The sequence below is a fragment of the Apium graveolens genome, chromosome 3 (genome assembly GCF_009905375.1).
Source record: "Apium graveolens cultivar Ventura chromosome 3, ASM990537v1, whole genome shotgun sequence".
In the NCBI taxonomy this organism is placed as follows: domain Eukaryota; kingdom Viridiplantae; phylum Streptophyta; class Magnoliopsida; order Apiales; family Apiaceae; genus Apium; species Apium graveolens.
Genome location: NC_133649.1, coordinates 210,062,176 through 210,087,270, shown reverse-complemented (window position 1 = coordinate 210,087,270; position 25,095 = coordinate 210,062,176). Strand labels below are relative to the sequence as shown.

Genomic DNA, 25,095 nt, shown 5'->3' with positions numbered 1-25,095 from the left:
GTTTATCAGTTTCGTGTTGTCTGATTAGTGTCATCACCATTGCATGCTAAGGTTGAGAATAATAAGGCTATTGAATGAAGTATTTAATGAAGTTAGAATCCCATGTTTGTCATATATATTAACTCAGTCTACTTTATTCTCTTAGTTATAATTGTTAGCGTAATTCTTAGTTATAAACATCCTCACTTTGTTATAGTCTTAGCATTGAATAATAACCATACATCATTGTTTAGGTGCGTAATTAAGATAGTTAACCAATACAGTCTCTGTGGGATCAAACTAGAAAAGATTCTATACTACTTGTGAACTCATAAACTTGTGTGTAATATTAGCGTGTGTTTAGCGACTAACAAGTTTTTGGCGCCGCTGTCAGGGACTTCAGTGTTAATTACTAGTTTATGTGCTTTCCATCAGTGGTCTTTAAAGTTCATTGACTCGGACATTGTTACTTATTTATTTCCTTGTTTTATTTCAGGTGATCTAGCGAGGGTGTATGCATACGTGTTCACGTACTTGTAAGAGAACACTGGATAAAGCCAAGGAAGAACTTGTGGTAGTTCGTAGGGAAGTTTTTTAGGAAGAAAAGAAGGTAGAGGAAGAAGAGAAAGTTGAAGAGCCAATTGTAGTAGCTATGGGTGATCAAGCAGAGAATCTGAAGGCTTTGATGGACTATTCTAATGACATTCAGTCTAGCATCATTAGACCAGCCATCGCGGCTAACACTTTTGAGATCAATTCAAGCACGATCCAGATGATACAGAACTCAGTTCAGTTTGGGGGTTCTCCTACCGAAGACCCCAACATGCACATCAGAGATTTCATCGAGATCTGCGACACTTTCAAGTTTAATGGTCTGACTGAAGATGCTATCAAGCTATGACTCTTCCCATTCTCTTTGAGGGACAAAGCTAAGTGCTGGTTACACTCTCTACCGGCAAGGTCTATCACAACTTGGGAAGATCTTGCCTAAAAGTTTCTCACTAAATTTTTTCCCATGGCGAAGACTGCAGCAATCAGGAATGCTCTTACCCAGTTTGCGCAGCAAACTGGAGAATCTCTGTGTGAGGCTTGGAATCGATATAAGGAGATGCTAAGGAAGTGCCCACACCATGGCATGCCTGATTGGATGATTATCAACTGTTTCTACAATATATTGGGTCCTACTTCTAGGCCCATGCTTGATGCAGCACCAGGAGGAGCCTTGTGGGCTAAGAGATACGATGAAGCTTATGAACTTATTGAACTGATGGCTGCTAATGAGTACCAGAATCCTTCCCAGAGACTGACTCAAGGAAAAGTTGCAGGAATTCTGGAGTTGGATGCAGCAACTGCTAGAGCTGCCCAACTTAAGGCGTTGACAATGATGGTGGACACTTTGGCTAATTATGGAGTTAATCAAATCGCTTGTGTCTGTGAGCTTTGTGCTGGTGCCCATGAGACAGATCAGTGCACAATTCCTAATGAATCAACTCAGTTCGTGAGCAACTTCCAGCGATCACAACAACCTGTGCCAACCACCTATCATCCAAACAACAGCAATCATCCTAATTTCAGTTGGAGCAATTCGAGAGGCTGCAGAAGAAAAGGCTGGACAAGTAATTTGAAAAGTTTCTGGAGGTGTTCAAGACACTTCATATCAACATACCTTTCACTGAGGCTCTCGATCAGATGCCTAGTTATGCAAAGTTTATGAAAGGTATTCTCTCTCGAAAAGTGAAGCTAGATGATTTAGAGATTGTCGCTTTCACGGAGGAATGCAGTGTTGTGCTGTAGCAGAAGTTACCTCTGAAGCTTAAGGATCCAGGAAGCTTTACTATTACATGTACTATTGGGAAAGTGTCTTCTGACAAATGCTTATGTGACTTGGGAGCTAGCATCAATCTGATGATTTTGTCAATCTTCAAGCAATTGGATTACTTGATCCCAAACCAACTTACATGACCTTGCAATTGGCTGACTGTTCTATTACATATCCGAGAGGTATTGTGGAGGATGTCTTGGTCAAGGTGGATAAACTCATCTTCCCTGCTGATTTCGTCATTCTTGATTTCGAGGAGGATAAGAAGGTTCCCATAATCTTGGGAAGGCCTTTCTTGGCAACTGGCCGAACCTTGATTGATGTGCAGAAGGGTGATCTTACAACGCGAGTGTTGGATCAGGATGTAACTTTCAATGTGTTCAATGCTATGAAATTTCCTATTGATAATGAGGAGTGCTTAAAAGTCGAGTTGGTCGATTCGGTGGTCAAATCGGAACTTGATCAATTGCTAAGGTCTGATGCCTTAGAAATAGCCTTGTTGGGAAATTTGGAAAGCGAGGATGATGAAGGTGGATAAGGCCAAGGTGGGGGTCATTGAGAATCTTCCCCCACCTATTTCTGTCAAGGGAATTCACAGTTTTCTTGGTCACGCGGGTTTCTACAGGCTTTTCATCAAGGACTTCTCGAAAATTTCAAAGCCATTGTGTAGTTTACTAGAGAAAGATGTTCCTTTTAAATTTGATGACGAGTGCCTTGCAGCATTTGAGACATTGAGGAAGAGTCTAATTACGGCACCGGTCATAACTGCACCCGATTGGAATGAACCTTTTGAGATGATGTGTGATGCAAGTGATTATACAGTTGGAGCAGTTCTTGGGCAGAGGAAGAACAACATTTTTCATGTGGTCTACTATGCTAGTAAGACCCTCAACTGAATTACACTACTACGGAGAAAGAGCTTTTAGCTATTGTCTATGGTTTTGAGAAATTTCGATCTTATCTACTTGGAACTAAGGTGATAGTGTTCACTGATCACGCCGCCATTCGATATCTTGTCTCGAAGAAGGACTCTAAGCCTATATTAATTCGATGGGTTCTTTTGCTCCAAGAATTTGAACTAGAGATCAAGGAAAGAAAAGGAACTAAAAATCAAGTTGGTGATCATCTCTCGCGATTAGAGAATCCTAATGCTACTTTATTGGATAAGAAATTGATGAATGAGTCTTTTCCCGATGAGCAGCTGTTTGGAGTGCAAGAAGAAGAGTTGTGGTTTGCAGACATTGTTAACTACCTTGTGCGTAACATCATGCCTCCCGACTTATCTTATGCTCAAAGGAAGAAATTTCTACATGAAGTGAAGTGGTATATGTGGTATGAGCCATTTCTTTTTTGCCAAGGAGCTGACCAAATTATCAGGAGATGTATTCCTTACAGCGAAACGGGGGGGATCTTGCGAGATTGCCACTCAACGGCTTATGGAGGACATTATGGCGGAGAAAAGACAGCAGCTCATGTTCTTCAAGCAGGTTTCTTTTGGCCGACATTATTTAAAGATGCTCATCAGTTTATTTTGAAATGTGATCGATGTCAACGTGTGGGTAATATATCCAAGAGGGATGAGATGCCTCTTAATGTGCTTCTCGAGGTTGAGGTCTTCGATGTTTGGGGAATTGACTTCATGGGGCCATTTGTCTCATTTTGCAACAATCAGTATATCCTGTTGGCGGTTAATTATGTGTCAAAATGGGTTGAAGTGAAGGCGTTGCCAATGAACGATACAAAAGTGGTGCTTAATTTTCTTCACAAGCAGATATTCACAAGGTTTGGAACTCCAAGAGTCGTAACTAGTGATGAGGTGTCGCATTTTTACAATCGCAAGTTTACTGCTATGATGAAAAGGTATAATGTGAATCATTGCATTGCTACGACTTATCATCCTCAGAAAAATGGTCAAGCTGAGGTATCTAACAGAGAAATCAAGCACATTTTAGAGAAAGTAGATAGTCCATCAAGAAAGGATTGGTCTTTGAAGCTTGATGAAGCTGTTTGGGCGTATAGAACAGCATATAAAACTCCATTGGGAATATCGCCGTTTCAGTTGGTCTATGGTAAGGGGGGTCATTTATCGGTGGAGCTCGAGCATAAAGCTTATTGGGCTTTGAAGAAATTGAATTTAGACTTGGATGCAGCGGGTAAGAAAAGGATGCTTCAATTGAACGAACTGGAAGAATTTTGAATTCAAGCTTACGAGAACAACAAAATGTACAAGGAGAAAGTCAAGAGGTGGCACGATCGGGGTCTAGTGCTTAAGAAATTTATGCCAGGGCAACAAGTTCTTTTATTCAACTCTCGTGTCCGTCTTTTTCCTGGAAAGTTGAAGTCAAGATGGTCAGGTCCTTTCATAATCAAAACTGTGTTTCCACATGGAGCGGTGGAAATTTTTGAGAATGATCTGGGCCAAGCATTCAAGGTAAATGGTCAGAGGTTGAAGCATTATTATGGTGATACGGTAAACCGCGAGGTGGTTAGTGCCGTTTTATTGTCCACTTGATCTCGAGTTTCTACGTCGAGCTAGCGACGTAAAAGAAGCGCTTCTTGGGAGGCAACCCAAGTATGTTGTACATTATTATATAGAGGAAGCATGAAGAAAGGAAAAAAATCACATAAAAAGTAGAAAAAGAAAAAAAAATTCAGGACCAACTACGGAAGCTGGGCGCGCCCGCATTGACCAAGCGTGCGGCCGCGCCGTTTTTCCAGTAGCCATGCGCGCCCGCGCAGTTTCATCGCGCGCCCATGTCGGTTTTGCAGAAGTTACGCGTGCCCGCGCTGTTTCAGCGCGCGCCCGCGCCGGTCCCTGTTCGAAAAAAATACAGCAGTTTTAATAGAGGAAATCGGGATTTTAATTACAAAATCAATTTTAACCCGATTTTTACTCTACCACATCCCATAATTCCCACTCCCAATCAATCCCATTATTCCCACGATTCCTATAATCAATCCCACTTCTATTCCTTATCGAATTCACACCCCTCCACCTATAAATATATACACTTACATACATCTTCTACACCAATTCACAAACTCTCAAACACATATTCTCTCTAAACACTTAAGCTTTTACTCACTTTTATTCAATCCCGATGGCACCCAAAAGACAGAGAACTCAAGTTGGAAGCAGCGCCACCTATTCATCATCTGCTGGTGGTGTGAGGCCCAGGTTTTCTACTCCTGAGGCTGATGAGGAGTACACGAGGCTTCTCGCGAAGCCTATTGCTAAGGAGAGAGGATTTCTTCCATTCGGGAAAGATGGTAAGTTGTTGGAGATGATTCTCGAGATGGGTTGGGTACTTTTTTTGTGAGGCTCCCGCTGCTGTGCCCATGAGTGTTGTGCAGGAGTTCTACGCTAACACCAAGGAGGAGAAGAATGGTTTTACGGTGGTGAGAGGGAGGACTGTTGAGTATAGTGTTGAGGCTATAAGGACAGTGATTGAGTAGCCTGCGAAGAAGGTGGGGCAGGATACCTGGAACGATAAGACTCCAGAGGACTTTGATCTAGATCTTATTGTGGCTACTCTGTGTCAGCCCGAAACACACTGGAAGATCAAAAGAGGCACAGCCGCCGAGTATTCTACGTTTCCGGCGTCCGGTATGAACAGGTTTACCCGTTCCTGGAATGCTTTTATATGTGCTAATATCAAGCCATCTTCGCATGTGCATGAGGTTACTGTTGAGTGTGCACGGCTATTGTGGGGCATTCTGCAGGGAGATTACATTGATTTGGGGATGGTTATCTACCAGGGTATTTTAAGGTTTTTGAGGGGAAGCACTACGGGGTTTATTCCATAAGCGTCTATGGTGACGAAGTTGTGTGTGGCAGTTGGTGGGCATTGGCCCGTATATGAGCAGTTACAGATTCCGAGTGCTCCGATCGATAGCACTACTTTGGCTACGATGCAGGAATGGGATGGAGGCATGCCCGATCTGAAGGGGCTTGGATATACTTTTGACCACCTACAGGGTGAGATGCCAGCTACTGGTCAGGAGAGCATGACTGCATGGAGATCTCAGTTAGGAGATGAAGGGGGACCATCACAGCAGCAACAACAGGAGGAGGCAGCAGGAGCAGATATGGGAGCTAGTTTGAGTTCGACGCTGTATAGGCGTCTTGCGAGGAGGATAGATGTGATGCACGACATCCACAGTTGGTTTGCACGCGATCTCACCCAGGCACTTGGGACTGCATTTAGAGATACAAGAGTTGACATCCAGTGGCCAGTCTTTCGTGAGGATTCCGTGTATCCATCTCCGGACACACCTGACACTCCACCCGTTGAGGGTGATGATTCTGATTCTGAGTAGGTATGCCTGATTCCTTACTATTATCTTCACTGAGGATAGTGAATATTTTAAGTTTGGGGGTAGTAATTAAAGGAATATGTTTGTGAGAGTCTCATATAGTTTGCATATTCATGATATTTTTATTTCATATAGTTGCATATATTTTGTCATATAGTTTTTTTTTTGGTAGTTTTTATGATGATTTGTTCATGTAGTTTCATGCATTTGCATTATATTATGATTCCCTTAGATAATTTTTTCAATTTATTGGTGATATTGATGCTAGTGTAGTGATGTCGTATTTAGTGATGTTGAGTCTTATTGGATTGATTTGCATGCTAGAGACATTTGTATTTCACTAAGTCTTATAGGTTGCTACCGTGCTAGATCATAGTCATGATTTGTTGGTTTGTCGAGGTTTAATCGCTTGTTTATATTTAGAATGTAGGGTATTCTCTTAATAATAAAAGACATGGATATTTAAAAATTGGAGAAAATTAGATTTTAATGCTAGTTGTGTGGCTAGGTGTCAAATGGCTAGTAGCCGGCTAATATTTTTATGAGTAGTCATATTGTTAAAAAAAGAAAAAAAAAAAAAGAGAATAAGTGTTATGTATAATTGATCACGAGTGGGCTCTTTAGTACTCGAGTTATTAAGTTCTTAGGGTATTTTGTGCCTAGTGACCTAAGGCTTTTATAGTCTGGGATCCGCTAACCTAACGCTCACTAAATGGGTACTATTGTATAAGTCTTTTATAGACCTCACTCATTACATGATCAAATAAGCATATATGTTCTGTTTTATTTGAATAAAAGCACGAATCCATGATTAACTCCGATATAAGAATTGAAGTATTATAAGTTATTTTGAGACTAGCTTTTATTTTGTTTATAAACCTGTGATTGTCTTGATGACTGGTGAGTTATAGTTTTCGATCTAGTTGCAATAGTATATCTGTAAGCATTTGCACACACGCACATATTTACTTTATTCTCTTAGTTATAATTGTTAGCGTAATTCTTAGTTATAAACATCCTCACTTTGTTATAGTCTTAGCATTGAATAATAACCATACATTGTTGTTAAGGTGCATAATTTAGATAGTTAACCAATACAGTCTCTGTGGGAATGAACTAGAAAAGATTCTATACTACTTGTGAACTCGTATACTTGCATGTAATATTAGTGCGTGTTTAGTGACTAACAAGTTTTTGGCTCCGCTGTTAGGGACTTCAGTGTTAATTACTAGTTTATGTGCTTTCCATCAGTGGTCGTTAAAGTTCATTGACTCGGACATTTTACTTATTTGTTTCCTTGTTTTATTTCAGGTGATCTAGCAAGGGTGTATGCATACGCGTTCACGTACTCGTAAGAGAACACTGGATAAAGCCGAGGAAGAACTTGTGGTAGTTCGTCGGGAAGTTTTTAAGGAAGAAAAGAAGGTAGAGGAAGAAGAGAAAGTTGAAGAGCCAATTGTAGTAGCTATGGGTGATCAAGTAGAGAATCTGAAGGCTTTGATGGACTATTCTAAGCCTAAGATTAATGACATTCAGTCTAGCATCATTAGACCAGCCATCGTGGCTAACACTTTTGAGATCAATTTAAGCACGATCCAGATGATACAGAACTCAGTTTAGTTTGGGGGTTCTCCTACCGAAGACCCCAACATGCACATCAAAGATTTCATCGAGATCTGCGACACTTTCAAGTTTAATGGTCTGACTGAAGATGCTCTCAAGCTGCGACTCTTCCCATTCTCTTTGAGGGACAAAGCTAGGTGCTGGTTACACTCTCTACCGGCAAGGTCTATCACAACTTGGGAAGATCTTTCCCAAAAGTTTCTCACTAAATTTTTTCCCATGGCGAAGACTGCAGCAATCAGGAATGCTCTTACCCAGTTTGCGCAGTAAACTGGAGAATCTCTGTGTGAGGCTTGGAATCGATATAAGGAGATGCTAAGGAAGTGCCCACACCATGGCATGCCTGATTGGATGATTATCAACTATTTCTACAATGTATTAGGTCCTACTTCTAGGCCCATGCTTGATGCAGCACCATGAGGAGCCTTGTGGGCTAAGAGATACGATGAAGCTTATGAACTTATTGAACTGATGGCTGCTAATGAGTACCAGAATCCTTCCCAGAGACTGACTCAAGAAAAAGTTACAGGAATTCTGGAGTTGGATGCAGCAACTGCTAGAGCTTCTCAACTTAAGGAATTGACAATGAAGGTGGACACTTTGGCTAATTATGGAGTTATTCAAATCGCTAGTGTCTGTGAGCTTTGTGCTGGTGCCCATGAGATAGATCAGTGCATAATTTCTAATGAATCAGCTCAGTTCGTGAGCAACTTCCAGCGATCACAACAACCTGTGCCAGCCACCTATCATCCAAACAACAACAATCATCATAATTTCAGTTGGAGAAATACTCAGAATGCGGTTCAACAGCCTTATCATCAGTATTCAGCTAAGCAGTACAACCCCCTGGTTTTCAGCAACCGCAGTATGCACCAAAACAACAACTCCAGCTGCAACCAGCTAATGAAAAATCTGAATTAGAAGAGTTGAAGCTTATGTGAAAGAGCCAATCGGTTTCTATCAAGACCTTAGAAAATCAAATTGGGCAAATTGCCAATGCCTTGCTAAATCGTCATCCTGGTACATTACCTAGTGACACTAAAGTGCCAGGAAAGAAGGAAGCTAAGGAGCAGGTAAAAACAATCACTTTGAGGTCTGAAAAGGTTGCTGATCCCGAACAAACTCAAGAGTTGACTGAAAAAGCTGGAGCTGCGAAAGAAGTAGAGCAGCAGAATGAAGCAGTGGAACCAAGGAAGACTACTGTTGAGCACACTCTGCCTGAGGGTAATACATGGGAGAAACAGATCTATCCTCTACCACCTTTTCCTAAGAGGCTGCAGAAGAAAAAGCTGGACAAGCAATTCGAGAAGTTTCTGGAGGTGTTCAAGGAACTTCATATCAACATACCTTTCGCTGAGGCTCTTGAGCAGATGCCTAGTTATGCAAAGTTTATGAAAGGTATTCTCTCTCGGAAAGTGAAGCTAGATGATTTAGAGATTGTCGCTCTCACGGAGGAATGCAGTGTTGTTCTGTAGCAGAAGTTACCTCCGAAGCTTAAGGATCCAGGAAGCTTTACTATTCCATGTACTATTGGGAAAGTGTCTTTTGACAAATGCTTATATGACTTGAGAGCTAGCATCAATCTGATGCTTTTGTCAATCTTCAATCAATTGGACTTACCTGATCCCACACCAACTTACATGACCTTGCAATTGGCTGACTGTTCTATTACATATCCGAGAGGTATTGTGGAGGATGTCTTGGTCAAGGTGGATAAACTCATCTTCCCTACTGATTTCGTCATTCTTGATTTCGAGGAGTATAAGAAGATTCCCATAATCTTGGGAAGGCCTTTCTTGGCAACTGGCCGAACCTTGATTGATGTGCAGAAGGGTGATCTTATAATGCGAGTGTTTGATCAGGATGTAACTTTCAATATGTTCAATGCTATGAAATTTCCTACTGATAATGAGGAGTGTTTAAAAGTCGAGTTGGTCGATTCGGTGGTCACATCGGAACTTGATCAATTGCTAAGGTCTGATGCCTTAGAAAAAGCCTTATTGGGAAATTCAGAAAGCGAGGATGATGAAGGTGATGAGCAATTACAATATTTGAATGCTTCTCCCTGGAAAAGGAAGATTGATATGCCTTTTGAATCTCTTGGAATGGAGGAATTGAACAAAGCTCCTAAACGCCTCAAGCCTTTTATTGAGGAAGCTCCCACTCTTGAGCTTAAGCTTTTACCTGAACATTTGAGGTATGTTTTTTTAGGTGATGCATCTACTCTGCCTGTTATTATTGCATCTGACCTTTCAGGTAGCGATGAGGAAAAGCTTTTGAGAATTTTGAGAGAATTCAAATCGGCAATTGGATGGACTATAGTAGATATCAAGGAAATCAGCCCTTCTAACTACATGCATAAAATTCTGCTAGAAGAAGGTATTAAGCCTACCATTGAGCAGCAAAGAAGACTTAATCCAATCATAAAGGAAGTAGTAAAGAAGGAAATTATGAAGTGGCTAGATGCAGGGATCATTAATCCTATCTCTGACAGTTCATGGGTAAGCCCGGTTCAATGTGTACCAAAGAAATGTGGTATTACTGTGGTAGCAAATAAGAAGAATGAGCTTATTCCTACAAGAACAATCACGGGGTGGAGAGTCTGTATGGACTACAGGAAGCTAGACAAGGCCACTAGGAAGGATCACTTTCCCTTACCCTTCATTGATCAGATGCTTGACAGGTTGGCTGGTCATGAGTACTATTGTCTTCTGGATGGTTATTCGGGTTATAATCAAATTTGTACCGCTCCAGAAGATCAAGAGAAAACTACCTTCACTTCTCCATTCGGTACATTCGTCTTTAGATGAGTTTCTTTCGAATTTGTGTGGTGCACCAACCACATTTCAACGATGTATGATGGCCATCTTTTCTCACATGATTGGCCAGAATATGGAAGTGTTCATGGACGACTTCTCAGTCTTTGGCGATTATTTTAATGAATGCTTGCAAAATCTCGGACATGTTCTCAAGAGGTGCGTTGAAACCAATTTAGTTCTCAATTGGGAGAAATGTCACTTTATGGTGCGTCAAGGCATAATTCTCGGGCACAAGGTTTCTAGTAAGGGACTTGAGGTGGATAAGGCCATGGTGGGGGTCATTGAGAATCTTCCCCCACCTATTTCTGTCAAGGGAATTCACAGTTTTCTCGGTCATGCGGGTTTCTACAGGCGTTTCATCAAGGACTTCTCGAAAATTTCAAAGCCATTGTGCAGTTTACTAGAGAAAGATGTTCCTTTTAAATTTCATGACAAGTGCCTTGCAGTATTTGAGACATTAAAGAAGAGTCTAATTACGGCACTGGTCATAACTGCACCCGATTGGAATGAACCTTTTGAGATGATGTGTGATGCAAGTGATTATGCAGTTGGAGCAGTTTTTGGGCAGAGGAAGAACAAAAGTTTTCATGTGGTCTACTATGCTAGTAAGACCCTCAACAGTGCTCAACTGAATTACACTACTATGAAGAAAGAGCTTTTAGCTATTGTCTATGGTTTTGAGAAATTTTGATCTTATCTACTTGGAACTAAGGTGACAGTGTCCACTGATCACGCCGCCATTCGATATCTTGTCTCGAAGAAGGACTCTAAGCCTATATTAATTCGATGGGTTCTTTTGCTCCAAGAATTTGAACTAGAGATCAAGGACAGAAAAGGAACTAAAAATCAAGTTGCTGATCATCTCTCGCGAATAGAGAATCCTAATGCTACTTCATTGGAAAAAAAATTGATAAATGAGTCTTTTCCCGATGAGCAGCTGTTTGGAGTGCAAGAAGAAGAGTTGTGGTTTGCAGATATTATGAACTACCTTGTGCGTAACATCATGCCTCCCGACTTATCTTATGCTCAAAGGAAGAAATTTCTACATGAAGTGAAGTGGTATATGTGGGATGAGCCGTTTCTTTTTTGCTAAGGAGCTGACCAAATTATCAGGAGATGCATTCCTTATAGCGAAACGGGGGGGGGATCTTGCGAGATTGCCGCTCAACGGCTTATGGAGGACATTATGGTGGAGAAAAGACAGCAGCTCATGTTCTTCAAGCAGGTTTCTTTTGGCCGACATTGTTTAAAGATGCTCATCAGTTTTTTTTGAAATGTGATCGATGTCAACGTGTGGGTAATATATCCAAGAGAGATGAGATGCCTCTTAATGTGCTTCTCGAGGTTGAGGTCTTCGATGTTTGGGGAATTGACTTCATGGGGCCAAGCATCAGTTTATTCAACTCTCGTGTCCGTCTTTTTCCTGGAAAGTTGAAGTCAAGATGGTCAGGTCCTTTCATAATCACAACTGTGTTTCCACATGGAGCGGTGGAAATTTTTGAGAATGATCTGGGCCAAGCATTCAAGGTAAATGGTCAGAGGTTGAAGCATTATTATGGTGATACGGCAAACCGCGAGGTGTTTAGTGCCGTATTATTGTCCACTTGATCTCGAGATTCTATATCGAGCTAGCGATGTAAAAGAAGCGCTTCTTGGGAGGCAACCCAAGTATGTTGTACATTATTATATAGAGGAATCAAGAAGAAAGGAAAAAAATCACAAAAAAGTAGAAAAAGAAAAAAAATTCAGGGCCAACTACGGAAGCTGGGCGCGCCCGCACTGACCAAGCGCGCGACCGCGCCATTTTTCCAATAGCCACGCGCACCCGCGTTGTTTCATCGCGCGCCCACGCCGGTTTTCCAGAAGTTACGCGCGCTCGCGCTCTTTCCGCTCGCGCCCGCGTCGGTCCCTGTTTGAAAAAAAATACAACAGTTTTATTAGAGGAAATCGGGATTTTAATTCCAAAATCAATTTTAACCCGATTTTTACTCTACCACATCCCATAATTCCCTTTCCCAATCAATCCCACTATTCCCGCGATTCCTATAATCAATCCCACTTCTATTCTTTATCGAATTCACACCCCTCCACCTATAAATACATACACTTACATACATCTTCTACACCAATTCACAAACTCTCAAACACATATTCTCTCTAAACACTTAAGCTTTTACTCACTTTTATTCAATCCCCATGGCACCCAAAAGATAGAGAACTCAAGTTGGAAGCAGCGCCACCGATTCATCATCTGCTGGTGGTGTGAGGCCCAGGTTTTTTACTCCTGAGGCTGAGGAGGAGTACACGAGGCTTCTCGCGAAGCCTATTGCTAAGGAGAGAGGATTTCTGCCATCCGGGAAGGATGGTAAGTTGTTGGAGATGATTCTCGAGATGGGTGGGTACCTTTTTGTGAGGCTCCCGCTGCTGTGCCCATGAGTGTTGTGCAGAAGTTCTACGCTAACGCCAAGGAGGAGAAGAATGGTTTTACGGTGGTGAGAGGGAGGACTGTTGAGTATAGTGCTGAGGCTATAAGGACAGTGATTGAGTAGCCTGTGAGGAAGGTGGGGCAGGATACCTGGAATGATAAGACTCCTGAGGACTTTGATCTGGATCTTATTGTGGCTACTCTGTGTCAGCCCGACACACACTGGAAGATCAAGAGAGCCACAACCGTCGAGTATTCTACGTTTCCGGCGTCTGGTATGAACAGGTTTACCCGTGCCTGTAATGCTTTTATATGTGCTAATATCAAGCCATCTTCGCATGTGCATGAGGTTACTGTTGAGTGTGTACGGCTATTGTGGGGCATTCTGCAGGGAGATTACATTGATTTGGGGATGGTTATCTACCAGGGTATTTTAAGGTTTTTGAGGGGAAGCACTACGGGGTCTATTCCGTAAGCGTCTGTGGTGACGAAATTGTGTATGACAGTTGGTGGGCATTGGCCCGCACATGAGCAGTTACAGATTCCGAGTGTTCCGATCAATAGCACTACTTTGGCTATGATGCAGGAATGAGATGGAGGCATGCCCGATCTGAAGGGGCTTGGATATACTTTTGAACACCTACCTGGTGGGATGCCAGCTGCTGGTCAGGAGAGCATGACTGCATGGAGATCTCGGTTAGGAGATGAAGGGGGACCATCACAGCAGCAGCAGCAGGAGCAGATATGGGAGTTGGTTTGAGTTCAACGCAGTATAGGCGTCTTACGAGGAGGATAGATGCGATGCACGACATCCACAGTCGGTTTGCACGCGATCTCACCCAGGCACTTGGGACTGTATTTAGAGCTACAGGAGTTGACATCCAGTGGCCAGTCTTTCATGAGGATTCCGTGTATCCACCTCCGGACACACCTGACACTCCACCCGTTGAGGGTGATGATTCTGATTCTGAGTAGGTATGCCTGATTCCTTACTATTACCTTCACTGAGGACAGTGAATATTTTAATTTTGGGGGTAATAGTTGAAGGAATATGTTTGTGTGAGTCTCATATAGTTTGCATGTTCATGATAGTTTTATTTCATATAGTTGCATATATTTTGTCATGTAGTTTTTTTTATTTTTGGTAGTTTTTATGATGATTTGTTCATGTGGTTTCATGCATTTACATTATATTATGATTCCCTTAGATAATTTTTCCAATTTATTGGTGATATTGATGCTAGTGTAGTGATGTCGTATTTAGTGATGTTGAGTCTTATTGGATTGATTTGCATGCTAGAGATATTTGTATTTCACTAAGTCTTATAGGTTGCTACCGTGCTAGATCATAGTCATGATTTATTAGTTTGTCGAGATTTAATCGTTTGTTTATATTTAGAATGTAGGGTATTCTCTTAATAATAAAAGACATGGATATTTAAAAATTGGAGGAAATTAGATTTTAATGCTAGTTGTGTGGCTAGGTGTCAAATGGCTAGTAGCCGACTCATATTTTTATGAGTAGTCTAGGGTTGAATGAGATGGAGCGAAACACACTCATTCAGAAATTGTTAAAAAAAAGAAAGAAAAAAAGAAAAAAAAGAGAATAAGTGTTATGTATAATTGATAATGAGTGGGCTTAGTACTCGAGTTATTAAGTTCTTAGGGTACTTTATGCCTAGTGACCTAAGGCTTTTATAGTCTGGGATCCGCTAACCTAACGCTCACTACATGGGTACTATTGTATAAGTCTTTTGTAGACCTCAATCATTGCACGATCAAATAAGCATATATGTTCTGTTTTGTTTGAATAAAAGCATGAATCCATGATTAACTCCGATATAAGAATTGAAGTGTTATAAATTATTTTGAGTCTAGCTTTTATTCTGTTTATAAACCTGTGATTGTCTTGATGAGTGGTGAGTTATGGTTATCGATCTAGTTGTAATAGTATATCTGTAAGCATTTGCACACACGCACATCTCTGGTGTGTAGATTGATTTATGAGATTTGATGGATCTTTATGCGAATAATTGCATTTGCTAAGGTGTTTCTAGTTTATTGGTTTAGTTCTTCTTTGGGGACCATTGCATTCATATTAGTTGTATTCATGCATTTTATTTCTTGTTCTTTGAGTCTGTCTATGCTTGAGGAGAAGCATCGATTCAAGTTTGGGGGTGTGTTAAGTGGCATATATGACACTTATTTATGCTCTAATAAGCTTTGAGTTGGTGTATTTGTATTCGAGTTATTTGTGTTTTAACATGTTTTCAAGTGTTTTTGTAATTCATGCATTACTATGTGAATCAGGTGAATTAGCATTGTTTTGATGCTAATATGGTGTTTAGGATGTGTTGGAATAAAAGCTTGAAAGACTGGCTCGAAGCTGCAAGGAATAAAGAAATGAAAATATAGTTTTTTGGCAGAAGGTCGGCGCGCCCGCGCTAATGTTGCGCGCGGCCGCGCCAGGGAACAAAAAGTCAGCGCGCCCGCGCTAGTGAAGTGCGCGACCACGCTGGGTCGGGAATTAAAAATCCTGATTCTTTTACAATTCAAATTCTGGACTCCTGGGGTGCTTGGACTGCTATATAAACATAACTTAGGTCATTTATCAATAGAATAAATTCAGAGATTCAGAGTTTTGAAGACATCAAGGGAGGTGAAGACGACAAGAGATCTTTTTGGCCAAATTCAACAAAGGCGAAGACGATCTAGTTTATTTTTGTGAATCTTTGTTTTGAGTTATAATTTGGATGCTTGTTTCTTGTTTGTTTGAACCTATATTCTTGTGTGTACTTGGTTTTATTTATTCTTATAAAGACTACGTTTGCTATATCATGTTTTCATTGGAACCCACGTTGGCGATGAGTTCGATTATGGGCTAATCATTATCGTGGGGTTCTAGCGGATTTATTTATGGATTTCTTTAGTTAAATTATTTAATGCCTTAGTATGTGGTGATTGTATGATATCCTAGTTATGGTTGTGCTTATTCGTCTTATGAGTGTCGCGAACTTATGAGATAGCGTGTTAATTCTTAATGAAGCGAAAGTGAATTTAAGGATTTAGAACTTGCCATGCTAGCATAGGTTCATGTATTGTTATGCATGATTCGTAGGTAATTTTACCCATCTAACTTGCCCTATGTAATCAAGATAGATAACTTGTGCTTAAACCGTTATGTTGTCAAATTCTATAGACATATAGGGTCTCAATATAATTGGTGCCTATTCAGCTTCTATCTCTTTTGTGGATGTCTGGTAGAATGGTACTCGTGCAATGAAAGTTGGCGTTTATAAGTTTCATGTTGTTTGATTAGTGTCATCACCATTGCATGCTAAGGTTGAGAATAATAAGGCTATTGAATGAAGTATTTAATGAAGTTAGAATCCTATGTTTGTCATATTTATTAACTCAGTCTACTTTATTCTCTTAGTTATAATTGTTAGCATAATTCCTAGTTATAAACATCCTCACTTTGTTATAGTCTTAGCATTGAATAATAACCATACATTGTTGCTTAGGTGCGTAATTTAGATAGTTAACCAATACAGTCTCTGTGGGAACGAACTAGAAAAGATTCTATACTACTTGCGAACTCGTATACTTGCGTGTAATATTAGCGCGTGTTTAGTGACTAACACCTTTCATGCTGATAGGGATAAATAAATTATGATTGTATAATTAAATACTGCATTAATTGTACAAACTATGGGCTGCTAGGCCCAATAAAAAGATATATGATACTCAGACCAGAAAGGTTAAGCCTGATGGACCAGATCAGGCCTGATGGAATAAAAAAGGCCCAAAAGCCCTGATTATTAATTAATTTCGTAATTAATTAATAAGGGACAAATCAGATGTTGAAAAGAGTCCCGATAAGGATATAAATCCTTGGAGATTAGCCTCAAGGGGACCTAAAAAGATAAGTAATCAGTTTCCTACTACCTAGGACTCCAAAGTCCATTCTAATTATGAGACTTGCCCACCAAGTCTCCTATACCAAGTCCAATTCAAGGACTCCCAACATCTATATAAGGGGTCTCACCCCCACCAATCAGAACTACGTTTTTTGGCTTGATTCTCTAATTCACAGAGATACGTAGGCATCTCGTAAAGGCAGATTGAGTCACGAAACACGAGAGCAGCCATTAAAGGCCTTGAGCTCCCGAATCTTAGTATTAAATACAGCAAGTAATAACCTTGGTTTTTTATCCATAACATTTGGCGCCGTCTGTGGGAAAAACGGAACAACAACCATGGCGAGAACACGGAGAACAACCAGCACTCTGGAGGAGGGAACACCATCAGGGACAACCCAGGTGATTTCATCAACCTTGGAGGTTCCTCCCCATTCAACTTATGCATCTACTCAGGGGGAAGCCCAGACAGGGGCAACTCATCCTCAGCCACAAGGGACAACTCCCCCGACTATTCAAGGTACGAATCCTCAAGTTCAACAAATACATATACCTGTGAATTCTCGACCCGTCGGGTATGAATATTCAACTATTGTTACTACTAACCCCCTTATGGGATGCCCCTTCACCCTGAGGTTGGAGGAAGTGGATATGCTGGGCGAAGCGAAGCACGAGGGCGGTCGCCCCCCTATATACGAGGTTTGGATCCTATCCCTGAGGATCGGGAATTTTATGGTCCATACACTGAGAGAGACTCCGAATCTTCGGATGATGAAGTGGCCCCGAGAAGGAGGCGTCCTGGAAAAGAGCCAATGGCCGATGGAAGGCAACGCCCCCAAAGCACCCCAGGGGCGAATCCCCAAGAAGTGCAGGAAAAGATCAGGGCTCATGAGGCTGAAATCCAAAGGCTGAGGCGTGATTTGGAGGCTCACCAAGCCACCAGACCCCACGTACTTCCTAGGGGGAGAAATCCTCCTCCTATCATAGACCTGGATGGTCCGGTAAGAAGAAGGGCTGCTGTCCCAAGAACTGATCCAACTCCACCCTTCACGGAAGAGATAATGAATGCCCATATCTCAAGGAAATTCAAGATACCCACTATCAAAGCCTATGATGGCACGGGAGACCCCGCTAATCATGTTAGGACATTCTCTAATGCACTGCTGCTGCAACCCGTGAATGATGCTATAAAATGTCGGGCCTTCCCTCAAACCCTGTCGGGTATGGCTCAAAGATGGTACAGTCGCCTACCCCCAAATTCTATTGGATCATTCAGAGAATTAAGTCAGGCTTTTATTAAGCAATTCATCAGTGGAAGAGTCCATGAGAAAAGTTCAGCATCTCTTATGAGTCTTGTGCAGGGAGCTAAAGAATCCTTAAGAGATTACCTAAATCATTTTACAAAGGAGGCTTTAAAAGTCCCAGACCTTGATGATAAGGTAGCCATGATAGCACTGCAACAAGGAACTAGGGATGAGTTTTTCAAGATGTCTTTGGCCAAACGACCCCCTGAGAGCATGTTGCAGCTCCAAGAGAGGGCAGGGAAGTATATCAAGGTTGAAGAAAGTATGAGGAAGACCGTAGTAAGTAATGAGCCCACTGGAGGCAAGAAACGAAAAACTGATTTGGAGTATATTGCTAAGGATAAGTATCCTAGAACTGAACAAAACCTTGATTCAACCCCCAAGAAGGGAGGACCTGGGCAAAAGTTCACTGAATACGCTAAGCTGAGTGCTCCTAGAAGTCAGATTTTGATGGAGATTGAGAAAGATAGAGATATTCGCTGACCTAAGCCCTTGAAGGCTGATCCCGCCAAGCTAGATAAGAGCAAGTATTGCAGGTTTCACAAGGATGTTGGCCATGACACCGATGAGTGTAGGCAATTGAAAGATGAAATTGAGTTTTTGATTCGAAAGGAAGGTTGAACAAGTATACTGGAGATGGAGGGGACAGAAATAATAATGGAAGGAAGAACTTTGAAGATCGTAGGAGGGACCAAGACGATCAGGGGCGGAATCCCCAACCTAGAGGGCCGGTTATAAATGCAATTTTTGGAGGACCACGACGCCCTCGAGGACCTGTGATAAACACGATCTTTGGAGGTCCAACTGCTGCTGGATTGTCCAAAAATTCCAGAAAAGGCATACACCAGGGAGGTTATGCATATTGTTGGCGAAGCCCCGAAGAGGGCCAGGACGGAAGTAACATTGGCTTTTGATGATTCCGACCTAGAGGGCGTGAAGTTTCCCCATGACGACCCGCTCGTCATAACACCGATAATAGGAAATAGCCCGGTTAAGAGGGTCCTTGTGGATAATGGTGCTTCTGTGGATATCTTGCTCCCCGACACCTTTCTAAGGATGGGGTATAACGACTCCCAGTTGACACCAACCGACATGCCGATATATGGATTTGCTGAAGTAGAATGTCCTGTGGAAGGGATAATCAAATTGCCAACCACCATAGGTACGGAGCCAAGGCAAGCAACGCAGATGCTGGATTCGTGGTGGTAAAGGCTAGTTCAACTTATAATGCTATCATGGGGAGAACAGGGATACATGCCTTCAAGGCAGTCCCCTCTTCCTACCATTCAGTCATGAAGTCTCCCACCCGAAACGGGATTGGAGAAGAGAGAGGAGATCAAAAAATGGCTAGAAGCTGTTATGTGGCCTCTTTGAGGGCAGATGGAGTCGGGGGGCAGGTTCTTCCTATTGAAGATATGGATGTTCGAGAAAATGATGAGAATAGAGGAAGGCCAGCAGAAGAATTGGTTTCGGTTCCTTTAGACCCCCAAGAATCCTGAGAGGATGACTTTCATTGGAGCCACATTAGAGGAGCCCCTTAGAGGGAAGTTAGTGAAATTTTTGCAAGAAAATAGTGATGTGTTTGCATGGTCAGCAGCTGATATGCCAGGCATAGACCCGGAGTTAATTACTCACAAGCTAAACGTGGATCCAAGCTGGAAGACAGTGAAACAAAAGAAAAGAAATTTTGCCCCGGAAAGACAAGAGGCTATAAAACAGGAAGTGGAAAAGCTCTTAGAGGCTGGATTCATTGAGGAGATTCAATTTCCGGAGTGGTTAGCAAACCCTGTAATGGTGAAGAAGGCTAATGGAAAGTGGAGGATGTGTATAGACTTCACCGATCTGAATGATGCATGCCCCAAAGACTGTTTTCCGCTGCCTAGAATTGATACTTTGATTGATGCCACCGCTGGACATGAGATGCTGAGTTTCATGGATGGGTTTAGCGGATACAACCAGATCAAAATGCATAAGGATGACATTCCAAAGGTATCATTTATCACTGACTTTGGTGTTTATTGTTATCTTGTTGTGGCGTTTGGTCTCAAGAATGCAGGAGCCACCTATCAAAGGTTGGTAAATAGAATTTTTAAGGATCTTATTGGTAAGACTATGGAAGTCTATGTTGATGACATGTTAGTCAAGAGTCTAGTAAAGACTGATCATATAGCCCATTTAAGGGAAGCTTTTGAGGTCCTGAGGTACCACAAGATGATGTTGAATCCGACGAAGTGTGCTTTTGGAGTAGGATCTGGAAAATTCTTGGGATTGATGGTCTCGAAGAGGGGAATTGAGGCAAATCCCGATAAAATAAAGGCAATCCTGGACATGGAACCCCCCAAAACTGTCAAGGATGTTCAGAAGCTCACAGGAAGGGTTGCTGCGTTAGGACGATTCATCTCCAAGTCAGGAGACAAGTGCTTGTCATTTTTTAAGTCACTAAAGAACATCAAAGACTTTGTATGGAGTGAAGAAAATCAGAAGGCATTTGAAGAGTTAAAGAAGTATATGGGCCAGGCCCCGTTGTTGGCCAAGCCAGTTCTGAATGAAGTTTTATTCTTGTACTTGGCTGTTTCAGAGAGCGCCTTGAGCGCCGCGTTGGTTAAGGAGGAACTGAAAGTCCAGAAACCCGTATACTATGTCAGCAAAATTTTGCATGGTGCTGAGTTGAATTATTCAGCCATTGAGAAATTCGCTTTAGCCTTGGTAATGGCTTCAAGAAAGCTGCGTCCTTATTTTCAAGCTCACCAAATTGAAGTGCTAACAAATCAGCCACTGAGAAATATCATTCACAGTCCCAAGGCAAGTGGGAGACTGATTAAGTGGGCAATAGAGTTGGGAGAGTTCGATCTCAAGTATAAGCCACGCACGACCATAAAAGCCCAGGCACTAGCTGACTTCCTGGTGGAATGTACCATACCCAACCAAGAAGTCGGGGGGCAGGAAGATACCTATACCTCAAGACAAGGGAGTCGACAATGGGGACAAGGAGAAAGAATATTGGGTTCTCTATTTTGATGGAGCATCAAAAACAAATTCCAGTGGAGCAGGGTTGGTTTTGCAAAGCCCTGATGGATTCTTATTGAGTATGCCATGAAGCTAGACCTTCCCAACCACAAACAATGAGGCAGAGTATGAAGCCCTAATAGCTGGCCTTGGTCTAGCTGGGACACTTAGAGTCAAAACTTAAAGGTCCGTGGAGACTCGAAGCTGATCATATCCCAGGTAAAGGGAGAATTCGAGGCAAGGGATGATACGATGGCTAAGTATGTCCGCCTAGTAAGGGCTGTGATGACCCAATTTAATGAGTGCCATGTTGAACACATTCCAAGGGAAGAAAATGTTAAGGCAGATGCGCTATCAAAGTTCGCTTCGTCTGAGATTGAAGAAAGTTCAGGAAGTGTGTACTTCCGTGTTTGAAGACACGAAGCATAGATGTTAAGCTGGTGGCTCCCATAGGCTTGGGGACGTCATGGATTGATCCCATCAAGGCTCACATTCAGACCGGTTGGTTGCCAAGTGATGCAACTGAAGCACGGAAGTTAACTGTTCGGGCACTAGGGTACTCTTTGATAGATGGGATTCTTTACAAAAGATCTTTCGTGGTTCCCTACTTGAGGTGTCTCAGGCCCGATGAGGCACGCTTGGCTCTTGAAGAAGTGCATGAAGGTATTTGTGGACAACACTTGGGGGGCAGGGCCTTGGCTCATAAGATAACTCGTTTAGGCTTCTATTGGCCAGAAATGATGGCTGATGCCAAAGAATAATATGAAGAAGTGTGATCGCTGTCAGAAGCATGCACCAGTGTTAGACAACCCCCCGAGATGCTGACCTCTATCAACTCGCCTATTCCCTTTGCATGTGGGGGATGGATATTCTAGGGCCTTTTCCTATGGCCACGGCACAAAGGAAATTTCTGATTGTAGCCATTGATTATTTCACCAAGTGGATCGAAGCCAAACCCTTGGCCAAAATCACAACTAAGCAGGTTGCACAATTCCTGTGGGAAAACATTATGTGCCGATATGGAATTCCCCGTATCCTCGTCACTGACAATGGAACACAATTCAACAATGAGGAATTCAAGAAGTATTGCGAAGAAAATGAAATTGAGTTACGGTTCACCTCTGTGGCTCACCCGCAAGCCAATGGGCAAGCGGAGGTAGCAAATCGGATAATCCTGGATGGACTAAAGAAGAGGATCGAAAAGTCAAGAAATAATTGGGTGGATGAGATACTTCCCATATTATGGGCCTATAGGACTACCTGTAGAGTCACGACAGATGCAACTCCTTTCATGTTGGCATATGGGGCAGAAGCAGTAGTTCCCGTGGAGATATCACATTCCTCTCCAAGGATTCAGGCTTTTGATGAAAAAGAAAATGAGGAAGGGCAGAGGTTAGCCCTGGATTAATTGATGAAGTGCGAGATAAAGCACATGCAAAGATAGTAGAATATCAGAAAAAGGCTTCGTTCTACTACAACCTAAGGGTAAAAGAGAGATTCTTCAAGCAAGGAGATTTGGTCCTAAGGAAGGTTTCCTGGTATAGGGAAGAAAGGAAAGCTCGCCCCGGATTGGGAAGGACCATACAAGATTAAGAGTATTCAAGGAAGAGGATATTACAAGCTGGAAACCATGGATGGAGAAGAAGTACCTCGGGCTTGGCATGCTCAAAATCTGAAGATTTACTACATATAGGTCGAACTTATTAAGGGTCGAACCCTCGAGGAACACGTTGGTGGACGAATTGTTGCCTATTTTATGGGCTTACCAAACTACCTTCAAGTTCACAACCGAAACAACCTCAGTCATGCTGGCTTATGGAGCTAAGGTAGTGGTGCTGCTGGAAATTACATATGTATAACCAAAAGTTGAAGCTTGCAAGCCAGAGACTAACAAAGAAGGCATGAGGCTAGCCCTCGACCTAATTTATGAGGTCATGGATGAAGCTAAAGCCCCTCAGTGAAGAGCCTCCATTTACTACAGTAGAACGGTTAAAGAAAATTGCTTTCAAGAAGGAGACTTAGTCTTAGGGAAAGGTTGGGGCATCCAGAGTTAAAGAAAAGGAAAGCTAGCCCTAATCGTGAAGGGCCATTTTGATTCAAGTGCGTTCTAGGACAAAAATCCAACAAGTCGAAAACCATGAATGGTGAGAAAATGCCAAAGCCTTGCTATGTCATAAACTTGAAGGATTATTGTGTATGATAAAAAAGTAAATATGTGGCAAGCACAGAATATGTGCCGAGTACTAAAATAGTACGCAAAGAAATGAAAATAAAAGTTGCTAAAGGCCTGAAGAGCCCAAGTTTTGTCCGATTAGAGGCTCGTTGGTGTTGCAATCATTCAATTGAAGTTAAATTAAACTCGGGTAACGATTATATACCAGAATATCTTGTACCTGAAGAGTTCAAGTGACATAAGTAAAAGTTTGATACGTGCAAAAAGAAGGCTTTTAGCCCCAAAGATGCCTCGACCTTTTTGGGCTTGCAATATACAAAGCCCCATAGCGTGAATGCATCTAACAGGTAGAAATAAGGTCGATGAAACAAATTTCTATTCAATAAAGACAAATCGCCGAAAATAAAAGATAATTGCATAAAGATAGAAGATCCCGAAAGATCACAAAAAGAGTCCCGAAGGACAATTAGGAGGCACACTGAAAATGTTCAAAGTCCATAAAGGACCGAAAAAGATAAAAGTAAAATAAAGAGCCATAACAGGCATATAAAGCCATGCAAGGCCGCGAGGTCACTCATCAGAAGACCTTAAAGCCTCGATACGTACAAACTCAGATTATGAGTTGATAACATGGATATGGGTAAAATACGAGGATTGTTAGGCTTGAACCCCAACAACGCCCAGGAAGCACCATTCCTAACCGACGTTACAATACCGTCTCCTAGGCGGGGTAACCCACGCCTAGAATATATGGTCGAATGAAGGTACCCTTTTCTTATTAAAAGAAAAAAGGGAGGAAATAATTATTAGATTATTAGAAAAAGGAAGACAAAATTCTCAGAATAGAGAAATTTTTTAATGCACGAATGCATAAATTAATGTCTGATGACAACAAAAATTACGAGTAAATTCGTAATTTGATATATAAATTCCTTAAAAATTAAGGAATTTAAAAAATAGAATTAATTGGAAATAATAGAAAATAATTTTTTTTCTATCCAATTAGTTATATTATGCACGATTGCACAAAAATTAAGTATGTCCGTTGACACAATAAATTATGACAAGAGTTCATAATTTTAGAAAAAAAAAGGAGGTGATAAAAAAAAAAAAAAGAGAAAACAATTAAATAAATAAAAAATCAAAAAAAAACGCTGGTGGAAAAGACCGGGAATCGTCTTACGGAGAAAAAGACTAGTGAAGATTAAGGAGGCTAAAACCACGCCTAGGAAGCATAGTTCCTAGGCGTTGTTCAAAAGATGTCTCCTAGGCGGGGGGTCAACAACGCCTAGGAAGTATGGAACCTCCAACAACGCCCAGGAGACAATATTCCTAGGCACTGTTGGAAGGACGTCTCCTAGGCGGGGGTCAACAACGCCTAGGAAGTATGGAACCTCCAACAACGCCCAGGAGACAATATTCCTAGGTGCTGTTGGAAGGACGTCTCCTAGGCGGGGGTCAACAACGCCTAGGAAGTATGGAACCTCCAACAACGCCCAGGAGACAATATTCCTAGGCACTGTTGGAAGGACGTCTCCTAGGGGGGGTCAACAACGCCTAGGAAGTATGGAACCTCCAACAACGCCCAGGAGACAATATTCCTAGGTGCTGTTGGAAGGACGTCTCCTAGGCGGGGGTCAACAACGCCTAGGAAGTATGGAACTCCAACAACGCCCAGGAGACAATATTCCTAGGCTGTTGGAAGGACGT

General features: G+C 41.9%; 2 non-coding genes across 2 annotated transcripts; both read right to left on the bottom strand.

Annotated features, from left to right (window-relative positions):
- Window positions 1-1,009: 1,009 nt before the first annotated feature.
- On the bottom strand, window positions 1,010-1,116 carry LOC141716395 (small nucleolar RNA R71). The gene has a single exon (XR_012573107.1). It is a non-coding gene; the product is annotated as a small nucleolar RNA R71 (small nucleolar RNA).
- Window positions 1,117-7,972: 6,856 nt separating this feature from the next.
- Window positions 7,973-8,079, bottom strand: LOC141715344 (small nucleolar RNA R71). Its single transcript, XR_012572110.1, has one exon. It is a non-coding gene; the product is annotated as a small nucleolar RNA R71 (small nucleolar RNA).
- Window positions 8,080-25,095: the final 17,016 nt, after the last annotated feature.